Consider the following 13,044-nt stretch of genomic DNA (forward strand, 5'->3'; position numbering starts at 1 on the left):
CATGACAATGTGGACAAATCTCAAAAGTAAATTGAAATAAACCAAATACATATTGTATGATATCACTTATATGAATTCTATAAAAGACAAAAAACCAAGTGACACAGAGCAGATCAGTGGTAAGTTGGGCTGGGGTGGGGGCAATGTGAGAACAAAAGGTTGTGTGGGAACTTTCGAGAGTGATGGACATGTTCTGTGTCAGGATTGCGGTGCTGGCTACACAACTGTGTACACGTGCCAAAGTCATCAAATTGTACACTCGAATTTGGTGAACTTTATTGTATGTAAATTATGCCCCAACAAAGCCAATTAAGGGAACATTTCTTTAGGCTCTCTTGTTTATAACACATGTACTGAGGAGTGAAGAAGAAAAGGTTGTTTATTAAGAAATTATAAGACCTTCAATTTTCTCTTTTTTTTTTTAACCTCTGTCTTCAGAGGTCTTCAACTGTCTTTCATAATGCCTTTTCTTTTTTTCCCTGTGGATATCGTACGAGCTCTTCAAATTCAATTCATCCGATCTCACATCATCATAGCTGTCCCCATGTATTATGCTTTTGTTTTGTTTTGTTTTGTTTTCTGACTCACCTCTGCATGCCAAAGCCAGAACCCTGGATTTTCTTTTTTTTTCTTTGAGTCAGTGTTATTTCCTCAGCAATCCAAGGTTAACCTGGTATGGTGTTTTTTTTACCTTTGAAATCTTTCTGGTTCTCTGCATCTGCTCTGCCTCCACGGCCTGTAGGCCTCATGGTGTCCCTCTGAGAGGACAGCAACAGCCTCCTAGCTGTGCCTCTGCCTCCACCGTAATCTAATTCCAGATCTGACCTGTCACTTGCCCTTCCAGCAGCCCCACACTGCCGACAGTCCTAATCGCTTTACATGGGTGTATAAGGCCAGCAATCACCTGCCCTGCTTACCCTACAATCCTAACTCTGGCCTCCGCCAGAGAATTGTCCTCAGTTCTTACAGTAGTGTGGCACGTTTCTGTCCACCTCTGGGAACGGTGGACATTTCAGCCTGTCCTCAATCCCCATGCCCCTCTGTCCCAACCTCCCCAATCTATCTGCTTCTTACTCATCCTGCAGTTCTTCAGCTTAGACATCACCTCCTCTGGCCACCATTTGACTTGTCTTGTGTTTCCATGGCACCCAGAACCCCAGTCCAAGCAGTTACCCCAGAGAAATCTTTTTGGAATCTTTCAACCTATACCCCCTTCTAGACTACAAGCTCCACGAGGGCAAAGAACTTTCCATCTTCCTCACCAGACCTCCAGAAACTGCCATGATGCATTTTACATAGAAAACACTCAACTAATAAGGGTTAAAAAAGTTAAGTGATTTCGCTTTCTCCTATTGTTATCAAAAAACATTCAGATTAATCACATTATTTTTTTTTAATTAAATGCTGAGTCATGTGCTTCGCTATTGAGCACATGGTTCAAATACTCCCTATCTCCATAGGCAGCCATTTTTCAGGGTCACTTTTTAATTTAATTTAATTTTTTAAATCTTTTTTTAAATTCAGGATTTACAACAAGTTTCCTTCTTTTATTTTTTTTAAAGATTTTATTTATTTATTCATGAAAGACACAGGGAGAGAGAGGCAGAGACACAAGCAGAGGGAGAAGCAGGCTCCATGCAGGGACCCTGATGTGGGAGTCGATCCCAGGACTCCAGGATCACACCCTGGGCCAAAGGCAGGCACTAAACCGCTGAGCCACCCAGGGATTCCCTTAAGGGTCACTTTAAAAGCATCATTGGATCCCTTTCATTGTAGTAATCCCCCTCATTTCTCACTCATTCTTTAATTTCCTGAAACTTGTGAACATGCGGTGTTAATAAGTGCCCGTAATAAGTGCAGTTGCACCAGACAGCACTCAAGATACTCCATCATTGATCTGCACCTGTCTGTCCACCACTTTTTCCTTCTTACAAGGTGAGAGGGAGGTCTCAGTTTGCACGCAATATGTGTCTTCTGTTTAAAAAGAAGTGGGTATTTATGTAAAAATTTTCTCGTGTTCAGGGCAAAAGCCCACAGATTGAGAATCCATCTTCTCTCTGATAAAATGCATGGTCATTGTTGGAAATATTATGTACTGAACCTCGGCTGGTGCATTTTAGTAGATTCTGAGAGTGTTTAGTGACATTGAAGAAGGTTTATTTTAAGGAGTAGCCAGATAGGGATCGTCAAAGTTCATGATTTATTGGAGTATAACACGAAATAGTATCTTTCTTTATATCATTATATAGTTCGCCATGGTTCTTGTATTTTCTCTTCCTTATGATTTTCTTAAAACCCTTTGCTTTTCTCTGGCTTACTTTAGTGTAAGAGCATAGTGTATAATACATACAACATGTGAAACGTGTAAATTAACGTTTATGTTATCAATAAGGCTTCCAGTCATCAGTGAGCTATTAGAGATTAAGTTTTTAGGGAGTGAAAAGTTACTATGGATTTTGGACCATACAGGGGTCGGCACCCCTAACCTCTGTGTTTTTCAGGGGTCAACAGTATGTATTTATTTATGAAACTTTGGTTATACTCTACTTGTTCAACTCACTTTCTCATGGTTATATTAAATTTGTTCACTGACCGTAATTTATTTAACCATACTTCTATTGCTGAATATTTTTATGGCAGCATAAACAATGCTGCAAAGAACAAAATGAGCATAAATCTTTTTTAATATCTCAAATTGTTTTCTTAGAATACATTCCTACAAGTGAACTTGCTGGCTCAAATGTGTGAATATTTGTAAGGCTTTTGTTATATCACATCCATATTACCCTCTAAAAAGCTATGTTATCTTACATTTCTAAAAACAATTTATGACTGTCCTCATTTCCCACCACCCTTGCCAATACTGATTATTATCATTTTTTATCTTTGCCAGTGTTGCATGTGAAATGTCTTTTTCAATTAATATTTCAATATGTATTTCTTTGATATTGTGATGTAGATTTTCTTATACTGTTTATAACTTGTCTAGTGAATTTCTTGGTATTTTCTTTTAACAATTTTCCTCTTATAATGTACCACATAAATAAGAACAGTTGCTCTTCATTTTTACTTTATTTTTCAATTACTTTTACGGTTCACCTTTGTTTTTTTATTTATTTTATGAGAATAGTTTTTCAAGTTTATGCTTTTGAATTCATTAACATTTCTAATTTGGTTGTATATTTTTCATTTCTACCAAGAAATCAGATTTTCATCTGTACATTTTTACTGATTTTATGAGTTTAACCTGTATTATTTTAACACTTTATTCCATCTGCAGTTTTTAAATAAATATTGTGAGGTAGACATAAAAGTGTTTATTTTCCAACTAATCAACAAATTATGCCATTCCTCCTTCCCATTGATTAAATCATTCTTCCCTATTGAGTAAAATGGATTTTTTATCATAGGAAGCACATGTTCTCTCTGGTAATCTTGGGCTACTTATTCATCCTTCTTATTTGACTTATATATGCAAAACAGTACATTTATGTTCATTCAAATATGGCTTGAATTTCACTTTTCATCATATGATATTCACTGACCAGACATAGTTAAGTAAAGTGTTGAGTGTGTGTTGGATCATTTTCTCAGTTTTCTACTTCTTTCCATCAATTCATCTGTCCTTATATTAGTATCATGCCAGGGAGTCATTATTATAGCTTCAAAAAGGTGATATCTAATTTTGAAAGCTCTTTTCGATATTCATTCTTTCATAACTTTTTTTGTTGCTGCTTTTCATTTATTCTTCCATAGGAGTTTTAGGACCCATTGTATTGAAATTGTTTTAAATTTGTACATTTAGTTGTGGAGATTCACTACCTTATAATATTTGCATTCAGGAGCATGACATATATCTATACAAAATCAACCTAACCCAGTTTCTCAATAAAGTTTTACATTTATGTTGATGCTGTCAATATATTATTGAGTTCATTCTTAAGCACAATTTTATGTCTTTTTAAAAATGCATTTCCTTTTCCCATTTTGTTATTCTACATGGATTATGATTGGTTATTACTCCAGTGAGGCTATCTCTGAAACCTGAAAATAGGCCAGAATCGCTTGTCATAGAAGGGTATCACTAACCTGTGCTTATCGGGAAGAAATGACCACCACAAAGTGAATAGAAAGCAGAAAATATCATATGATGAACTCAGAGGTATTGTCCAGTCTGAAAGGAATGGCTACTCATCAGTTTCAACAATTGTTGCCAGTCAGGACTCTGTCTGGGATTCTGATTTCACAGGGGAATATGGAAATCTAGTTTTATGTGAAATGAGCTCTGAATTTCTAAGTAATGATAAAGGCACATAAGGCAAATTCAATGTAAAAAATAGTAAGATCCTAGTAAAAACAGGAAGTTTTCTGTCTACATTAATTTATTTATGCCAAAAATATTTATTGGTTACCTATTATATATATCATATTCTATAGGGAAAACGAATATATTAGTCGGCTTGGGCTACTATAACAGAACGCCATATACTGGATAACTTAAACAACAAACATTTATTCCTCACAGTTCTGGAGTATGGAAAGTCCAAGATCAAGATCCTGGCAGATGTCTAGTGAGATTCCCTGGCTAGAAATATTCCATATGTCATCAGTTCATGTATATTGCCAAACATTAATGCTAGGAAAGTAATGCATCTCTGAGTCCACAGTAAGAAGACAATGGAAGCTCCATGTTTGGCATCCTATGCCCTCCTTCCCTTGGTTGATTTTAAATATATATCCTCTCCCTGTAATAAATCATTATTAGAAATATAATCACTTTCAGTGAGTCCTGAGATCCTTCCAGCAAATTATCAAAACTGAGGGTGGACTTTTGTGGAGAGTGTTCCCTCTAAACTTTGATAGTTGGCTTAAAAACTCACACTGGTCACTCAGGTTAAAGTCCTAAATGACTCGACCCTTAGTGCAAATACACACACACAAACACACACAGAAAAGATATCAAATCTAGTTTTTTAGTTTTCAGTGATATTGAAATAAAAGCAATCAAGAAAATATTGGATCTTTACTTGGAGCAATTTTTGTAAATGGCATAGAAAAAGCATTTCTCTGCAAGTAAAAAAATTTTGCAGACTGAAATATATAGAACGAGAATTGAATAGATTAGCATAGATCAAAATGATAGTAACGATTATAAGAACACATCACATCCTACACGTCTGAAGTAAGTCCAGCTCATACTAACAGCACTTATAACGGAGATGACAAAACCATGTGGTAATTTTGGAAAATCACATAAAAGTACAAATAACTAGTTTCAAAATGGGGTATGATAAGGGATTTTGTAATCGGTGTGTACATAGGTATTTGTGGAAAAATTAAAAGAGATCAAGTTTTGATTGATAGTCAAAAAAATTTCCTAACTGATCCATGGGATGCACACCAGGCTGTAGCTTAGGTTCATTAATAATGATCTCATTCAGAATACAAATATCTCTCTGTGTGAGAGCTATCTACTTAGTTATCAAAAGTGAAATCTGGGGCTTGCTCTGAGAGAAATATGATTCTATTCCAAATGACCCAGATAACATATTCTGAGCATTAGTTCAAAAGTGATAAACTGAGTAATACTGAGAAGATGCTTTAAAAAAGACAAAGGAAAAGAAGTAGACATTTCTAATCTACATTAAAGGTTTGAGGATAAAACAGTATCTTCAAATGTTTGAATAATCATTATGTAGAAATACAGACACCTGGGCAGCCTGGGTGGCTCAGTGGTTTAGCGCCGCCTTCAGCTCAGGGCCTGATACTGGGGTCTCCAATAGAGTCCCACATCGGGCTCCCTGCATGGAGCCTGCTTCTCTCTCTGCCTGTGTCTCTGCTTCTCTCTCTCCCTCTCTCTGTGTCTCTCATGAATAAATAAATAAAATCTTAAAAAAAAAAAAAAAGAAATACAGACACCTCCACCTGAGTGGCTTGTTAGGTAGAACCAATTCTAGTCTGCAATGATCTCCATGTGAGTAAAACTATCTAATAATCATAGCTGTCCAAGGGTAGAATGAACAAATAAGTATACTTTGCTGTGGAAGCATTTGTCTAAGCATGTGATGGGGACTTTATAGAGAGTACTCAATATAATTTAGTGGTTCTTAATTGATAAACTTTAATCTTCAAAGTGATTTTAAAAACTGAGTCACCTTTAATCACAATCAAACACCTTCAGGTTCCATATCTTCCGATTTGTTTTCCTAGCCCAGAACAGTTTAGAAGTAGTAGGTTAGAAGTGGGGGGAAGCGGTTGCCAGAAATGACCTAACATTTATAGAATTCTTGATATTGTTTTACATATATTATCTGATTTATTCTTTAGGAAAAAAGTTACTATTAAGCCAATCTCTCCTTTTGTAAGAAAAGAGATAAGGTCAGACATTGAAAGAAACCACCCAAGGTCAAACAGCTAGAAAGCAAGAGTACACATTCTGTCCAACCTAGATCCCTCTTCCAATGGCTGTGTTGTTTCTCAAACCACCTCTCTTTAACAGCAGGAAATGAGAGCCAACAATAAGTCAGAGAAGGAATGACAGAGACTTTCTATAAATCAGATTGAATACCTTACAAAGCACAGCTGTCTGGGGCCGTTTAGTGTGCCTACAAACAATGTCTCCTATTTCAAAAAGCTCTCGAATATGTCACTGAATTAGAAGAGTACAGCAACCGAAGTTCATTTGAGTATGCAAGCTCCACAACATCAAGAAAATATGGAGGTGTAGGGGCACCTGGGTGGCTCAGGCAGTTAAGCATCCAACTCTTGATTTCGGCTCAGATCATGATCTCAAGGTCATGGGATGAAGCCCTGAGTGGGGCTCCGAGCTCACTGGGGAGTCTGCTTGAAATCCTCTGCCCTCTTCCCTCTGCCCCTCTCCCAAATAAATAAGTAAATGTTTTTTTTTTTTAAAAAGGAAGGAAAAATAAAAAATAAAAAATTAAAATTAAAAAAAAGGAAAGAAAAAATATGGAGGTGTGTTCAATATGCTATGTCTAAGATCAATGCCATTACCATTTTTCAGGAAAAATTTCATGTAAACTGCTCCTGTTGCTTCAGAAAATTACATTGATTGAGGTTCACATAAAAACCCTTTGATGTATTCTGTGATGGAGTTCAGAAGTTTGCCGGAATCAGCTGCGGACAATACAGATATGTGATAATGGTATCAGGATGGTTTGGTTTCAAATGACAGAAATTCAAATGGAACTAGCTTAGACAATAAAAGAAGTTTATCCAAAGGCTACTTTTCCAGCCTCATGAAGGACAGAGGTAGAGCTGAGCCTCAGAGGCAAGTGGACAAAATGACTGGTCTTGCCCAGGAATCTTTCTTTCCATCTTCTATTTACTGTGGCTTTCCTCAGAGTCATCTTCTCCTACTGAAGACTGGCTTTCTCTACGCTGTGCATGACCTGGCTGCCAGCAGTACCTTGGCTTTACTTTCTGTAACTACTACCATCACTCTAAATTCCATGGACTGTCCTGTCTTAGTCCTATGTGAAAATCATGAATAAGGACCCCAATTACTTAGTTTAGCTCAAGTGTTGAACAGTGAGCCAATCAGTTGCATCCTTGAGAAAGAGTTCACATAGAATCAAAATGGTCTCTGAATGACCAACCTGTATATTAGGACCACGTCCAGACTTGGAAATTATAAGCCAGGGAGACATCACAATAAGCATCTAATGCATTTGGCCTCCATTGAATTAGAAGTTTTTGAGGAAAATTCTACCAAAACATGCACAAATTATTAACAGAAAAATTAGGCAATTAATGGAATAAGCTTCAATGATCTAGAAAATATACTTATTTCAGACATTTCATTGTTTAATGATAGGCGACAAAACATATATTTTAATCAAAGCCTTTTTCCAAGCCTTTTTCGTGTGTGATTGAGGTCCTAATAGAAAACTGCATTTTTGATAAAACGAGTTTCTCTAAGGGATTTTTGTAAAATATTCCAAGATCTGTTTCATCTTCTTCTAGCTCAGTTGTTTTAAAGCATTACTGTACGAGTTGAGGTGAAAGTGGGTAATATTATTCACTTTTACTGAGGCACAAGCCAAAATTCAGTGAGAGCAATGCATGGAAATGTATGTTAATCATTAGAAGAGGCTTAAAAGTGTGTGTTCCAATGACATGGCTATATAGATACAGTTCTTAACTGGAATACTATTTATGTGAAAATTCAAGTTGCTGCCACTGAAAGTTTATGCCGAAGGCAAATTGTCAAATCTGAAATGTAAGGCCTAAAAAGCTGGTCTTGGATAGATTAAAAAACACACAGCAAATAGACTGCATTGTTGCAGGCTGAAGCTCATTTTCAGAAATACATTGCTCAGCACTAAAGTGGACAGTCTAATCAGTTCCTCTGCAGAAACAGCAAGATTTTTACAAATGAAAGAAAATCTGCAGAGATGAAGCTGTGACTGGAAAATTTGATCCACATGGTTGTATTTTTAGATCTGTCAAAGATTGACCTCTGTTTGCAGTTTTCCTAGCAATAGTTTAATGTAAAATTAGCCTATATGTAGCATTTCTATATTTCATGGAATTGTGCTATATATTATACCTTATCTATTATTTCTAGAAGGTCAAATATTCTCTGCGTTAGTTGCAAATATTTCTTCTTTTTGAGCTATGCAAATAATCTTTAGCTTATTGTGCCTACATTTTGTACAGGATTCTGGTTAACTAACCTAAAATCCTTATCTGTGATGAGAAAGCTTGGTGGAAATTTACAGAGGATGGAATGTACTATTTTGTTGCCTTCGGAATATCTAAAGGGTAAAGAGATGGTGAACATATGGGGAAATTCTCACCACTGGAATCCAAACAGGAAGATTTCTTATTTTTTCATCAGTATGTGGGAAAATCTTGGATGTGGAAAAATAGTAACTTCTCCACATTTAAAACAGACACAACCTGGTTGTTTTCACAGGCATATCATTATTATTCCATAGATAAGTGAGTATATAAGTGTGTCAACACATATATACATGTGTGTGGGTACGTAACGGTGACCAGGAGAAAAAAGCTCTAGAGTAAAACCATTACCCTATTTTAAAGCATGCTTTTACTAAACCTATTATTGGCAATTCAGTTGACAATCATATTACTGTGTGACATTCAAATGTCAAATGCATATCTCATTTTCAACTAAGACCATTACATCATTCCTTGTCAAATGCACTGAAATATGGCTAGGTCTAGCTCTGATTAGATAAGGGACCTCATGCTGGTTTAGCAAATCCAACCCCAGGGATTGATTCCCAAGCCGAGGAAATGGCAAAGTTATTATTGATGATGGTGCCAAAGCTAACAGGTTTCACATGTCCTTCATGAACATATGGCTACGGCCCCAACAGCGACACCATTAAGAGCCATTTGTTCAAGTGTCCTAGAATCATTGCTGAAGAAAGGTGAAAAATATATAAATTTTAAAAACCCACCAGTATAGAAGTTTTCCCAACCCATTGTAGGTTGCTTGGTTCACTGCACTTACCAGAATCATACAAAAAATAATCCTTCGTGTATGTGCAGGAGTTTGTCTCATTAGAGAGACCATATAACAAGTGCATTAGAATCCAAGTCTGGGGTTTGAGTCTGGGCTTTGTGCAGTCCTGGCTATATGACTTTGCAAAGTTTCTAATTTCTCTAAACATCAATTAATTCTTCTACCCATTGTGATTACTGTGAAAATGAAATGAAATCACATATAACCAAGAAATGATGGTTCTTCCTAGGATGTTATTTAGCCTTTTCTCAACTTCATGAAATATGTAGGGTATGCAGTATAGTCTTGTTCTAGATCAAGAAACAGACCCAAGGAGGGAAAGTGCTTGTCCAAGTTCACCAGGCTAATATGGCTGAAAGAGATCAAGCCCAGGTCTCTTGATTTGAAATCTAGTATTCTTAAAGTGTCCATGGAAGAACAGAAACCCTGTAAATTAGACTACAATTAAGGTACTACTACACTCACAGAGGCAAAATGAAATAGTGAATTGGTGTTCAATGACCTCAATGATTCAAACCCAAAAGTACCAAAACACTTTTATGTAATATGTCTGAATATATCAGCCAAATATCCGAATAATTGCTCAATTATTCATATAATTTTGAATGTATATATAAACCTGGTCTTTTTGTGGGGGAGGGGATGAGGGTAGGCTCTGAATCATGTCTCCAATCTTTCCAACATAAATAGAGAGTATTATTTTTCATTTTCCCCTTCTAATTTGTTCAAAATCCGGTGGCTTTTTTTTATTATTATTAAATTGAAGTTTGTGGATAAATGGGAAAATCTTTACTGGAGTACAGTACTTCCAACTGAAATTTTGGTTTGAATTAGGCGACAAGGAACACAACTTCATACAAGAGTGACAAGGCATGGCCTTCTTTGTAGGTGTGTGTTGGGGGTAGGGCATAGTTAGAAATCCTTTCAGCTTCTATTGTTAGTGCAGAACCAAATTCTGATCGGGAGAAAATGTTTCAACCCTGTTAAAAGGGGTTACATTCAAGTTAGCCCAAGACAAATCTCATATCAGGAATGAACCAAAATTACAGTTATTTGAAACTAAAAGAAACCTACCCCTTCTTTTTTCCCCCCTTCTGAACCTTATAAACTGCATACCTATTTCAAGATAGAATTAAATTCTTCTGATTATATTTCCTCAGCTACAGCCCTGAACTGAAAATAATATCAGCATTAAAATAGAAATTAGTGTCATTTAGAAAACAACCAACAACAGTTTTTTAAGCCACAGAAATACACATCAATTGAAACAAATCGTCAGCCGATTTTACTAGTTAAAAATCTAGTGTCTGTGCTAAAAACAAATGTCAGCCTACCATCATTTATGTTTTATAATAAATATAGTGCTTAGCAAAATATAGGAATAACATTACCATGGATTGACAAGCCTTTTATACTCTGAATAGGTACTACACAGAAAGTGCGAGAGCAAGTGCCTTTGTTCACTGTGAAGTCTGCATTGTAGAATGATCCCTAGAGATGAGGAAGGAAGAGGTTCAGACATAATTAGGGCCCATTTGAAAGGCTATGTTCAGTACAATGATGTGGGTGTAAGTTTCTCCACAATAGAGAGGGTGCCCCGACCCTCTCTTCCGGCTGCTAGTAAGTTCTCTGTCCCTCTCATCAACCTTCTGGGTTTTGCTCTAAAACCTGTCCAAACTGAAAGGTCTTCTCAAGCTAGACAATGAGCACGTAAGGTGGCCACTCTCCTGCCTGTGACAAGTTCTATCCTTGGAATTTTTAACCTCTTTTTTTTTTTTTTAAGATTTTAATTATTTATTCCTGAGAGACACAGAGAGAGAGGCAGAGACACAGGCAGAGGGAGAAAAGCAGGCTCCCTGTGGGGAGACCGATGCAGGACTCGATCCCAGGATCCCAGGGTCCCACCCTGAGCCAAAGGCAGATGCTCAACCACTGAGCCACCCAGGAGTCCCCAGGAGCAGCACCTTTAAAGAAGAGATTGGTGGGTGAAGCTACCCCACTACCCCACACACAGTAGAACTTACATAGACCTTTTTTGACCAGACATGAAAGGAAGCCTCAAAAGCAGAAAAGAGAAAATCATAGATTATAGGAAGTGGTTACAACGTTTTTATTTTTTTTTAAAGGGGAAAAGATGCCCACTTTTAAATTTTCCTTGCACCATGCACAATCTGAGACTGCTTTTTGTCTCACTTTACTAGAAGGGCCACATTATGAATCAAGTAAGATGAAAAAGAAAAAAAAACATTTTGCCAAATTATGATTGCTAAGATGATTAAATTTTTTTGTTTTTGTTTAAACAGCTGTCCTTTCTACATATTTGCCCCCCAAATTCTACTTCTAGGAATTTTTCCTGAGAAAAGAAAGAACAAATGTGCTCTAAACTGTAAGTCTATAAAAGAGTTTTAACAAAAATTAAAATAGAGTACCGGTTAGAAATACCATGATATTTGCCTGTATACAATGGAATAAAATGCAGCCATTAAAATGATGATACTGAACATTTTTTTTAAGATTTTATTTATTTATTCATGCGAGACACACAGAGAGAGAAGCAGAGACACAGGCAGAGGGAGAAGCAGGCTCCATGAGGGGAGCCCGATGCGGGACTCGATCCCAGGACCCCGGGGTCACACCCTGAGCTAAAGGCAGGTACTCAAACGCTGAGCCACCCAGGTGTCCCGATGATACTGAAATTTTTCATTTAGTCTCTGCATACTTGTTTAGTTCTTAACTGTAGGGCCAGATCCCGGCACATCATTGGTATATAGCGGTATCTGCTTTCAGGAACTTCACAGGTACTTGAGATAAGGGTGGACATATATTTATTGAAAAAAAAACAAAAACAAAAGCAAAAAACAACACAACAAACTAAAGAACATTATACTTTTGATTTGGCTAAATATATGTTATTTATACACACTTATGTTTGTGTATATATACTCATGCACATTATAATATGCATATTGCACCTGTTAGTTATCGCTGCATAACAAATCACCCAAAACAGTCATTAATTATCACTTATGCATTTGTGCACCACTGTAGGCTTGTAGATTGGCTGGAACCGCTCTGCTCCACATGTTTCTCATCCTTTTAGTACAGTGGGCTAGCCCGAGCATGTTCTTTTTGTGGTAGTGACATAGGTACAAGGGAGAGAATGGAAATAAAGACACTCTCTTTAGGTCTAGGCATAGGAATGTACCATGAAAAATGTAGGAAAGGCCCAAGATGCTTAGGCCCTGACATTAGTTATCTGAATGATAGCATTAGGTGTGAATTTTAATTTCTTCTGTTTATTTTTTCTGAAGTTACAACGGAAACTTACTCTTCATAATCTAATCCCAACAAACAGTTTAAAGATTTCACCAAACTGAATTTTCACAGGTTTCCTTTATTTTGTCTCTTTTATAATTATTCACAAAGAAAGGGCAACGACTGGAGAAAGAAAGCCTAATATTTTATGATGTCCTTCCATATGTCAATAGATCATAATTATAACTACCTAATGCATTGCTGGGCATTGA

At 36.7% G+C, this 13,044-nt stretch overlaps 1 long non-coding RNA gene across 1 annotated transcript in view; it reads left to right on the forward strand.

The window, feature by feature from the left end:
- The first annotated feature begins 1,209 nt into the window (after nucleotides 1-1,209).
- Nucleotides 1,210-13,044, forward strand: part of LOC112646017 (uncharacterized) — a 34,351-nt gene continuing 22,516 nt past the window's right edge. Inside the window, exons 1-2 of the long non-coding RNA XR_003127429.3 lie at nucleotides 1,210-1,328; nucleotides 11,821-11,903. This is a non-coding gene — a long non-coding RNA (uncharacterized LOC112646017). The remainder of the gene's footprint in view (nucleotides 1,329-11,820; nucleotides 11,904-13,044) is intronic.

The sequence above is a fragment of the Canis lupus genome, chromosome 34 (genome assembly GCF_003254725.2).
Source record: "Canis lupus dingo isolate Sandy chromosome 34, ASM325472v2, whole genome shotgun sequence".
NCBI lineage: Eukaryota > Metazoa > Chordata > Mammalia > Carnivora > Canidae > Canis > Canis lupus.